Below are 12,306 nucleotides of genomic sequence, written 5' to 3'. Positions count from 1 at the left end.
GTCCCTAAATATTGGACGGGCGTTCATATTTTAATGGACGCCCGTCCATTAACAATTCTTTTAAAAAAAATAAAAAAACATTTAGGGACGGTCGTTCATTCGTTATGAATGACCGTCCATTCATTTTGGACAGGCACCCGCAAATAAGGGATGCCCATCCTTAACGAAAATATGAAAATTAAAAAAAAAAAAAAAAAAAAAAACTTTAGGGACGCCCGTCCACAAATTGTGGATGGCCGTCCCTTACTTTATTTTGGTTTTACAAAACTAAAGAAAAAATTTGGACTGCCGTCCATAAATCCCAGCTTCCCTTCCATCTTTGGTGCACAATACCACCACAACTTCTCAGAAAATTTTCATGCATGACTTAACTATGGCATCTTACATGCTGCCTATCTATTCACTTTGTCACAATCATGCAAATCCTCTCGACTGCTGCATATTCGACTTTGATGCCATAAAAAGCATGACTCAACAATTATAGCATTTTATGTTGAGAAGGTACCTTGATAAAACTTGAGAATGTGCTGACAAGGATTGAGCTGTATTGTTGAGGAGTATAGGCTTTGTTAAGTATAGGATTCACATAGTAGTTCTGAAGAAAATCGCCACTCCCTACACCCAAAACATATATTGCATCCTATATGATGGAAGCTGATTGTTTGGTTCCAGCAACCTTTGCTAGCTTTGACTGATACTCCTTATAGTACTGCAACTGCTTAGACAATGGGATTGCATGTTGCAACACAAAGCACAATTCATTTTTTTCTAAGAAGAAATATTTATTTGAAACACTAAAACAGTATACAGATAATTCTTGATGGTAGTACAATATTAAAATACTTACATTTATGCTGGATGTTTGGTCATCATAACCAGCTCCAGCTGAAGCAAAGTTGGCTCCAATAAGAAGGTTCTTGCCTGAACTTGTGGACTAAGATATGGCGGTGCATAATTCGTAAATTGTAGGGTATCAACTGAAAGAGAAATTGAAACCAAAAGAGATTAGTATTCTAACTTTATAATTTAGACTAGGTTATAAATTATTTGAGTACTACTTACTAGTGAAGTCCGTGACTAATTTTCCATTGCAAAACCTTCCAGTGGGTTGATGATTGACGAAGTCTTTTCCATAAGGTGGGTAATTGGCCTTGAAAAGAGTTGGAATATAGTTGTTGTTACCAACATCAACTGCAGAATCACCAAAAGTAATGATGGTAGGAACAAGAGGCTGTGAATACCCTTTGCTTGAAAGAGTGAACGCAAGGACGACTAAAAACAGTAACCTTCTACAACTCAAATCCATGGCTTCCCTCACAAATGGTGCTTGAGAAACTTTTGAGTTAAGACATTGAGCTTATAATGGAAAGGACGTTGACCGATTTAAAGTAGCCTTAAAGGAGGAGGATAGAGGTTCGGAGTGGCTAATAAATACAGTAGCAAGTTAATTGCCGAGTCATGCTTTTTGTGGCATCTAAGTCGAATATGCAACAGTCGAGAGGATTTGCATGATCGCGACAAGGTGAATAGATAGGCAGCATGTAAGATGCCATAGTTAAGTCATGCATGAAAATTTTCTGAGAAGCTGTGGTGGTATTGTGCACCAAAGATGGAAGGGAAGCTGGGATTTATGGACGGCCGTCCAAATTTTTTCTTTAGTTTTGTAAAACCAAAATAAAGTAAGGATGGCCGTCCACAATTTGTGGACGGGTGTCCCCAAAGTTTTTTTTTTTTTTTTTTTTTTTTAAATTTTCATAGTTTGGTTAAGGACGAGCATCCCTTATTTGCAGGCACCCGTCCAAAATGAATGGACGGCCGTCCATAACGGATGAACTGTCGTCCCTAAATGTTTTTTAATTTTTTTTTAAAGAATTGTTAATGGACGGGCATCCATTAAAATATGAATGCCCGTCCAATATTTAGGGATAGCTGTCCATAACTTATGAACGGCTGTCCCTAATTTTTATAAAAAAATTTATTCCATTTTACTTATGGACTGGCGTCCTTTAAATGGGGATGCCTGTCTGTAGTAAATGGACCCCGTCCATATAATATGGACGGGAGTCCATGTAAGTAAACGGCCGTCCATATTTGATGGACGACCGTTCACTAGAAAAATATTTAATAACATGTTTGGATTGTTGGTGTGAGTCAGGGGACACGTAGGCCGGTACACATTTTCGGTACAAAAATGACAGTGTCCGTAGCTTTGTTGTTAATATATTTGGTTAGATTAGTGAGTATAATTAATTAATATGTATGGTTCAGAAGAATAAAATATTATCGGAGAAGTTTTTACCTAATTGCCCTTCTTTGTTAATATTATATTAAGAACATTCTTTTTAACCTTCTACATTTGATAATTTAGCTAAAACACCCTAACAATAAAAGTTTAAATTTTAACAAAATACAATTAGCCACCCAAGACGACTACCAATTGCTAGTTACCACCACTGGCCATTACATGTAGTCGTCGGAATGGTGCACAACCGATCAGATCTGGTTGGACGTGCATCGATCTGGCCAGAAACCAGATCCATTTTGGACATTAACGACTAGATTTGTGGTTGTTAACGACCAAATCTATGGCTATTAGAATGGATTTTCCTATTTCTGGCCAGATTCACCGCCATTTGGCCATTTTCGGCCTTCAATCTAGACAAAAAACGGCTAGATTGGTGCACAGTTGGCCAAATCTAGTCAGCCATGCACCGATCTAGTTGGAGAGCAAGATCCATTTTAACCATTAATGGTCAGATCTATGGCTGTGAATTTGGCCGAAAGCGGCCAAATCTGTGGTCGTTTACAACCATGGATTTGGTTGTTTTCAGCCAGATCCACGGCCATCTGGCCATTTTTGACCTTCAATCTAGCCAGAAATGGCTAAATCGGTGCACGATCGGCCATGTCCAACTAGTCGTACACTGTTCCGATGACTATTAGAGGTGACTGACGATGGTTGCCAATGGCCGACAGTTGTCTTGAGTGGCTGAGGTATTTTGGGTATTATTCATATAAATAGTGAGCATATTTCTGTCCAAAAAATTAGTATATGAGGTTAAAGAAGTCATTTCACACATTTGGGCTAATTGTTATTTAGTAAATATTTGAGGGCATTTGTGTGCAAAATGTTTATTAATTAAGGGTAAAATTGGTATGAACAAGGGATTGCCCCAATAATAACAAAAATAACACCCTTTCAGACGGTAATCAAATTACCTCTTATATTACCTATAGTAATCACTATTGTTATCGGTCGATTACAAGAATATTTTATTTCTTAACATCCAAACGTGGTAATTATTAGATTAAAAGATAAATTACCAGTGTTATCTTTTATGACCTCGAACCAAATGCTCACTAACGTTTATCTGAAATTTGATCCATTAAATTTCTCTTTCTTTTTTGTTATTTTCTAATAATAATTTCACATTATAATCAAATTTTATGGTTATTTATGTCTTAAAAAAAATGATCTTTTGGGAATTAAAAATAGTGAGGTTGCTATATAAGGGAATTACTCAATTTTCAAGTATATATATATATATATATAAGTTAAAATGTATAAAAACTTAATAGTCCTAAAATACCAAAATATAAAAATATAAATGAAGTATATAATAATTTAATAGTCAAACTAAAAATTTAAATAAAGAAAATGCATGCGCAATTGACTAAATAACAGTTTGAAAAAAATTTAAATTTAACTCAGACTATCATATCTTCACGTCAAGGAATATAAATTTATAAAAGAACATTAATAAGATGCATCTGTATGTGAAAGCAATGTTACACCAAATTATATTCCTTGACGTTACACCTGTCAATCAGCCTTAGTATGAAAATATAGGGTCTCTTTGTAATTTGTCCCTGTTTACTCGGTTTCTCTTACACGATGCCGTTTTACTCTTATGAATATTGTTGAAAAATAGTCATCTGCTTCAGGTCGTTACAAGTATAAAAGGTGAGCTGTTGCATCTGTAATACAATCAATTAAGAAATGAAAATACTCTTTACTTGAGTATTCTTTGAAACTCTATAAAGAAAAATCCACTCCTCTTTTAAGGTTTCACATGGTATCAGAGCCAAAGACTAACGTCAATGACAAGAATTCCTGATCATAATCTCTCTAACAAAAATGCAGAGAAGATGCTTAACAGCTTAGCCAGTTTTCACTCTTTGATTTTCAGCTCCAGTCTTCAAGTCATTACTCCAAAATTAACTAGAGACAATTACCGAGACAATTATCAGTTTTAGAGGTCTCAAGTTCTCTCCATAGTTGGCGCTCACGATCTTGAAGAACACCTAACAGGTTTAATTACATGTCCTGAACCTTTTATTGTTCCAGATGATGAATTGAAAGAGTTAAGCTCAAATGAAATTAAAGAAACCCTAGGAAAAGAAAGGAATAATCCAGAGTATATAACCTAGAAAAAGACAGATAAATTTCTTGTCACATGGCTCTTAGCGTCAATTTCTGAATGCATGTTCAGTCAAGTATCAAAATGCAATTTTGCTACTGATATCTAGTTTGCACATGAAAATGAATTTTTGGTTGATTCTAAGGCTAGAGCTTTGCATTTGAAAAATCTGCTCCAAAATACACAAAAAGGCAGTATGAATGTTAATGAATATGTTAAGAAAATGAAAGGGATTGCTAAGAGCTTATCATTCAGTGGTCAGGTTGTCTCCTATGAAGACTTATTACAGTATGTTTTAGATGGATTAGGACCAGCGTTTGATGCAATGGTCGTTAACTTGACATCCAGAATTGAATCCAAGTTTGATTCAATTACGTTACAGGAAGCTTAATTTCTGCTGCAAAAGTATGAACTGAGACTTGAGAAATTTAATTCTCTTGACTTTCCAAACTGCTCAATCAATATGGTTGCACTTAGTTCCAACATGAACAAGTCTCAGATTTCTAACTCTACACCAGTTTCCACAATTTCTGCTAAAGGTTCCTCTGGAAGTGCTGGATTTGGAAATTTTGGGTTAACAAATCATATGATACCACTGCAGAATGCTCTGCCTGTACCTTCCCCTTGACTGCTGGTGGATTACTGATGAATCAAAAAACACCTCATTACTTACCTGAAGCTATAAATCAGCTTGGTTAGTACAATGTTCCTTCCTATAGACCTTTTGGCTATGTTGGTAATGGCAGAGGTAAACTAGTTTGCTAAGTATGTGGTAAAATGGGCCATACAGCTATTCAAGGCTATCATCGTTACAACTCCAGTTATAATGGCTCTGCACCTTAGTTCAATAGTTCTAGTTATTCTGATGGTGCTCCAGCTTCTGGTTATTCTGGTGGTGCTTCTGCTTCTTTCACTACAAGAAATATATTATATTGTGACAAAATTAATTTTGTCAAATGTTATTTTGTCACGAGTAATATAGTTATTATGACAAAATAAAGAAACATCACATTAAGTATGACAAAGAGAATATATAGTGACTAAAAAAAATATTGTCATAATATTTTATCACAATTAAGAAACCCATAATAAATGTAGTGAAGAAAAACATTTTTATCATAATATTTCGTCGCAAATTTTTGGTGCAAATTTTTGGAACCTAGGTAAATTGTTTATTGTGACAAACATATTTTATCATAAAACATTTTAGTCACTATATTTAGTTATACATACTATAACTACAAATTATTTTGTCACAAAAAGAATTTATTTATTATTAAAAAAAAATTGTCATAATATATGTTGAAATAGAGGTATTAATGACAAAATGTTTGAGTCAAAATTTAAGCACCGAGATAAATAGTTTATTGTGACAAACATATTTGTCATCAAAAACTTTAGTCACTCTATTTAATAATACATGCTATAATTATAAACTCATTTGTCACAAAAGAATTATTTATCATTAAAAAAAAAAAATTGTCATTTATATATGTTATAATAGAGGTATTAGTGATAAATATTTGAGTTAGATTGAACGTTATATTTTGTGACAAAAATTTGCTAAAAAACATATAATATGATTCCTTTATTTTTTTTAAAAAACTTGAAAAAGCCAAAAGATTGTAAAAAATACAAAATCATTAATAATTTTATAAATGTAAATATTATGTACCATTTTCGGCTTTAATGGTAAAAGAATACAAATCAAATTCAATCTAAATACAAATATTTACATTTTCGGCCTTAATGTTATAGACTTAATATTTGGATCACATGTTAAATATTAATTTTTGTATTACACGTTACAAAAATAAATCGATTCAGCCATGGTTACAAAAAGGGTAAAAGGGAAAAATTGAATTGGGCGAAAAGGGAATTTCCTTATGAACTCTCCTTTGATTCTCCTAATTTTCTTTGGTGATACAACAAAAAAGGGAAAAATTGAATTGGGTGAAAAAGGGAAAAATTGAATTGGGTGAAGTGAGCTGCCTTTGATCTCTTCTATTTTTCGTAAAATTGAATTGAAAAAACCAAATCCTGAAAGAAGAAAAATAAAACGCAAGAGGGAGAAGAAGTAGGGAGAAGGGACAAACATACTCTAAAACGCAATTGTTTCTCTCACACTTTGGCTGTGAGTTTGTATGTTTAGTTAGATTATATATATATATATATATAGTAGAAAAAAAATGAGTTGGTTTGCTTAAGTGGTTAAAGGGAAGAGTTGAGAGAAGAGTGCATAGGTTTGAATCTTCCAGTACCCTTTTTAAAAAATTGGCTTTTTCTTTGGTCTTTTTTTTTTTAAATTTATTTCATTAATGTTTCGCAGCTCCACCAATGATCTTTGCACACAATTTACTCTTAATTTGGAAAAAGAAAAGAGAAAAAAAGAATCCGTTTTAGTATATTAGAATATATCCTAATCCAATAAAAATACAATGATAATCCATGGTTTAGGCTTCTTATATAGACTTACAAGTTAATCATATGTAGTAATACTTAATTCTAATACTACTCCAACTTCTAATAATAACTCTAGACCAATAAAATTTGACTAAATTAATTAATATCAGAAAAAGACCCTACAACCAGTATTTGATTAATGAATAACATAATTTTAGACCATACAGGCGGTTGTCTCGTCCTCTTTGAAATTCTTTTATTCTTTTTGGTTGTCATGTAATAAAGTATATACAGTATATGATCATATGAAATTAGAAGATTGAGATAAATTATACAATTCAAGCTATCCCTGAGGTGGGTGTTTCATATGTGGTTTAGTTAATACTCTATTTAATTAAATTTGCCATTTCTAATTTATTGCAGCAAGGACTCGATTGAGTGATTGATTTAAACTTCTAATTTTATAGGGTGAATAAGAATATATATGCATGTAAATGATGCATATGTATTAGCTTGAAATTATAATAAAAAATCAATTACAATATTTACAGTTATGACAAATAATAATATATATTTTATATATTAAACGATAGACATTTTCTAGTTTTTTTATAAGCATAAGTAATTGATTAATTAAACATATATAAAAACCTAAAAAATGCTCAATTGAAAAGTTTAGGTCATTAAATCTATAAAAATTATGAAGGGTCGAATAATATAAATTGTATTGGATATGATGAATAATAATATATACTTTATATATTAAAGATAGTTTATCTTTATTTTTGTTAAAAATAGTCTATTAAACAAAAGAAAAAAAATTAATTTTTTTAAACAAAACAAAAAAATATATAGAATATAAATTAATAAATAACCAATTTTAATAATTAAGAAAAAAAATCAAATTTCAAATAAATAGAAAAAATTGCCCAACCCCTTTTTATCTATTTTCCCCACCCCACCGCCCCAAAAGCTCCACCCCCAATTTTCTTTCATGCCTATTGCTCACATTCCCTCATCCCCACAGACTTCCCTCCAACAGCCCCAAAATCTAAAAACCTCCAATCGAAGTCACTACGAACTCTAGCAGGTGGCCACCTTCTCTAATTTATTTTCTTTTTTTCTCTTCATTCTTGTTTCCCCTCTCTCACTATTTGTTTAATGTTTTCATGGATTTGTTCATTTTCAAGGTGAATTTGATGGTTGTTTGGGGTGCACTGGTTGCTTGTGTTGGGTTAATATAATGCGTAGTTTGGAGGTTTTTGTTTGTTGCGGTTATGGTTTAAGGGTGCATTGGTTTCCAGAATCGCACCGTGCTATTACAGGCCTGGTGTGAACTGGACGGTGGTGGAGGCTAAGGCGAGGCGGTGGGTAGAAAGGCAGAAGATGAAGGGGTGGCGACAGAGGGGCTTGTTACAACTGTGAACAGAATAGTCATCTGGCTAGGGATGGTCACCAGTGGGCGACAGCGGTGAATTCGTTTGAAGGTTTGATTTTTAAGGCTTATTTACTGAATCTCTGGCATTTTCAAATTAAAAGTTTTTCATTTGAGTTGGCATATTGCATTTAAATTGATTATATGGTGCATTGCGTTGGTTGTGTGGGAGAAATTAATAGAAAATGGAATTTATTGAGTAGTAATATATAATTGCGGAAATATAGAGACAAAATTTCAGCATGTTTGTTGGTCTTTTTATTATGATTTACTGCAATCAAAATCATATTACTTGTGGATTCAGCTTTCATTCAATATTATTTATTTGATGATAATTTGTTTGTGATACACATTAATTTTTTGTGTTTGCCTATTATCCTTAATATTTACGGTTTAGTGTAAACATGGTCTGATATTAGCAATTACTAACCTATGTCTCTATAAAGGAATTAGACCTTATCTGAATGAAACAGAGAGGGAAAAGGGCAAAATCAGCTCTGGTGGAGCCAAAATCTAAGCTGCTTTTTATCATACGCATACAAGGGTACGTTGCATTCTTTTGTGATTTGCCTAAAGTTTTTTGCTTTGTATTGTTTTGGGCTATGATATCTCACTATCATTTTATTCAGGCAAAATGACATGCACCCAAAAACTAAGAAGATCCTGCACAAACTAAGATTGACGAAAATCTTTAGTGATGTCTTTGCCATGGCTAGTGAAGGCATATAAGAATAGCTGCAAAAGGTGGAGCCATATGTCACTTATGGGTAAGAGACAAACATTACTTTCCATTATTTTGTGACATGATATGTTGGATGTTTAGAGTGAGGATCAAACCACAAGCATTTGGTGCATCTCATGAAATAGCATGACTTTTGTATGATATGCACCTGGTTGGATGATGAATGTTGAAATCTAGAATAATCTAGAATTGTAACTTCTTTGAGGATGCATCATTTTATCACTTCATATATTCTGTTATCCCTTAATTAAGTAACAAGAAGATAAGTGTGTTCTATTGAAGGATACAACTATGATCAAGTTCTACAGATATAATTAATTCTTGAGCATCTTGGTTCATGTTTTTGATGTGGGAATACTACTAGTGTTGATGAATTAGTAGCTTTTATTCCTTCAACCAAACTGCTTATTCAGGAAATCATTTTGTTAGTTTATCATCTTTAGTTTCCCAATGCAAATAATTTGTAAGATTTTGCCCTGATTTGAAGTAATGATTAACCCTTATGTGCCAAATACTCCTAGCTTTAAGTCAATGGAGATAGTTATAACGTTGGTTTTTCTTGGGTATTTTACTCAATATTGACTAGTTCCAACCTCATGGGCTCACCTTTAACACCCAATAGTAGCTACTTTGTATTATCTTATAGTTCCATTCTCTCTCAAGAATGTTACCACTTTATGCTTTTCCAAATTCTTCTAATGCTATAAACATTGTTCATATTGTATTGACGATATTTTTCCCTTTTTTTGTTTTTGTTTTTTTTAACTCTTCAGGTTTTGGATGCTGCCAAGTCTCTTCCTCCAAGGGAGCTGCTGCATTCTTGCTTACTTATTCATGTGTGCTGGGCAAGTATTACTATTTGGGCTGTAGATATTTCCATGTTGAAACCTTGGAGGCTTGGAAGAAGACTTTTCTCGCCATTGACCAGAACCTTTTCTGGAGCTTTTTTCGCTGGGGAATTATTTACAGATTGCATGTTGCTGCTCCCTCCTTTTCTTCTTGTTTTGGTTGCGTATATAAGCAGGATTTTAGTAGTCTTGCGGAATTTTTGGGTTCTTTGGGTGGATGGTTCTTTTGTGTATAGCATGTGCAGTTGGCTTTTGTATACCAAAGTCTGACATTGTATTTGTCTTGTTGGTCATTTTGTAGAGTCCTCTTTGAGGCTTGCTTGGTGGCTTTTTTGGAATGTAAATCCATGCCACCTTTTTTGTTTTCTTTGGCTTGGTTGCTTGGGCTTGTCCAAGGAACTTGACTTTGTAGGGCTCTTCTTTTTGGGATGCAATTCTTTTATTCTTTATATAATTACCTTTTACCCAAAAAATATGCAAGAAGGGTTATGCAAAGATAGAGAAACAAAGTATATTGAGGTGACAAAAAATATTTGTCATGCCTATATTATTTTGTCAATAAAAAATTTTTCATGTAAAAGTATTTGTATTAAAAATTATTTGTCATACTAGTAAATTTTTTACAAAATTATTTCTGTCACTATGCAATTTTTGACAAATAATATTATCATATAAACAAACATGTGATAAAATAAATGTTGTCACAATAAAATCAATGATAAATAAATTTCGGTCACTATTAAAATTATGAGAATATAGTTTAGTCATTATTGTCACAATTTTGGCAAAATCAATTTCGTCATCATATATTATATTTTCACCATAAAGCTTATCATTTGGTCTTTAAATGTAAATCAATTGTGACAAAATATTACTTATAGTGATAAAAATTGTCATCTATTGTTACAAATAATTTATCACAATAAACTAGTTTACAATGACAAATTATTAATGTCACAATAAATAATTAGGCTATAATGACCCAACACTCTTTCGTCACCATATACTTAAGAGTATAAGCTTAATGTGACCAATTTGGTGACCAATATAATTCCCCACATTAGTGAAATGGTCATAATTTTGATATGTATAGTGAAAATTATTTTGTTGCGAAAAGCCTAAATTCTTGTAGTGTTTAGTCCATTTTAATGCATCATCAGCACAGCAGTTTCCTGGTTTCTCTCAAGATTTTGGGACTAATGTTGACAGTATTGGTGCTAATTCATCTAGGAACACCTTTGGCACCAGGAATCACCTATATGGTTCTCATGCACAACAACATGGGAGCCATAATTCACAATCTCCACAGTATCAATTCATTGATCAGCAAAAGCACTCTTCCTACTCAAACCAAGAGCTATGCTTCAAGGTTCCAAGTCCACAAATGCAACCCTCAAATCAAGCTTATTTTGCTGCTCACTCACCTACACTTGTTTATCACACCACCATCACCTCCAACACACCTCCTGACCCTGCATGGTATATGGATTCTAGTGCAACAGATCATGTTGCATCAGATCAAAATCAGTTAACAACTAGTGAAAGTTATGATGGTAGTGATCAACTACAAGTAGGCAATGGTGAGTCTCTAAACATCTCTCATATTGGCTTTACTTTACTCCCTACTTCTTTGAAATCTAAATGTGTTGACTTAAAGAATGCGCTTTGCGTACCAAAAAAAAAAAAAAAAAAAAAAAAAAAACTTGCTTAGTATTTCCAAACTTACCAAAGATAATAATGTAGTTGTTGAGTTTGATTCTGAATATTGTACAGTAAAGGACAAAGCTTCTAGAATAGTTCTGTTGTAGGGAGGACTTAAGGCTGGTTTGTATCAGTTGCAAATACCCTCTAGCCTACCATCGCATACTTCTCCTTCCTTGCCACCATTTGCTGTTGCTCCTAATAGTCAGTCGGATTCAGTACTTCAGTTATATGTTACTGCAGTTGCTAATCAATCTTTAGGTTCTGTTTTACATGAAGGAAATAAGTCTAGTTATGTCAATAAAGGTTGTATCATGACTGATATATAGTCCTCTGATAATAGTTGTAAGTTAGATGCTACTGTCTCAAATTTGTGCCAAACATCTCACTCATGTAATATGCCTTCTTTAAATAAAACAATATCATCATTACCTTCTTTGCTGTCTTTACCTTATGATGAATTACATATAAAAACCAATAATGCTTGTGAGCTTAACAATACCAATCAACCTTTATTAAACAATAAACCTTGTGTTTTTCAAGTTAGTAATAATAAAGAGAATCACTTATCTCTTTGCGCAATAGACTAGGGCATCCACACATTGAAACACTGCACAAAATTTTGTCTCATTTACAGCAAGTTCCTGCTAGCAGTATGTCCCAATTACCATTTTGTGATACATGTAAGATAGGTAAACTTCATAAAAATAACTTCCCAATGTCTCACTCTAGAGCAACACATCCACTTGACATTGT

The 12,306-nt window shown here is 33.0% G+C and overlaps 1 long non-coding RNA gene and 1 pseudogene across 1 annotated transcript; one reads left to right on the top strand and one right to left on the bottom strand.

Annotated features, from left to right (window-relative positions):
• Positions 1-478: 478 nt before the first annotated feature.
• On the bottom strand, positions 479-1,306 carry LOC116142927 (annotated as a pseudogene).
• A 7,396-nt stretch (positions 1,307-8,702) lies between these two features.
• On the top strand, positions 8,703-10,020 carry LOC116142885. The gene is made up of 3 exons (XR_004130058.1): positions 8,703-8,803; positions 8,889-9,026; positions 9,775-10,020. It is a non-coding gene; the product is annotated as an uncharacterized LOC116142885 (long non-coding RNA).
• Positions 10,021-12,306: the final 2,286 nt, after the last annotated feature.

Source organism: Pistacia vera, unplaced genomic scaffold, assembly GCF_008641045.1.
Source record: "Pistacia vera cultivar Batoury unplaced genomic scaffold, PisVer_v2 Contig421, whole genome shotgun sequence".
Classification (NCBI taxonomy): Eukaryota; Viridiplantae; Streptophyta; class Magnoliopsida; order Sapindales; family Anacardiaceae; genus Pistacia; species Pistacia vera.
Note: the sequence above shows the minus strand (reverse complement) of the source record. Positions and strands in the feature narration are given on the sequence as shown.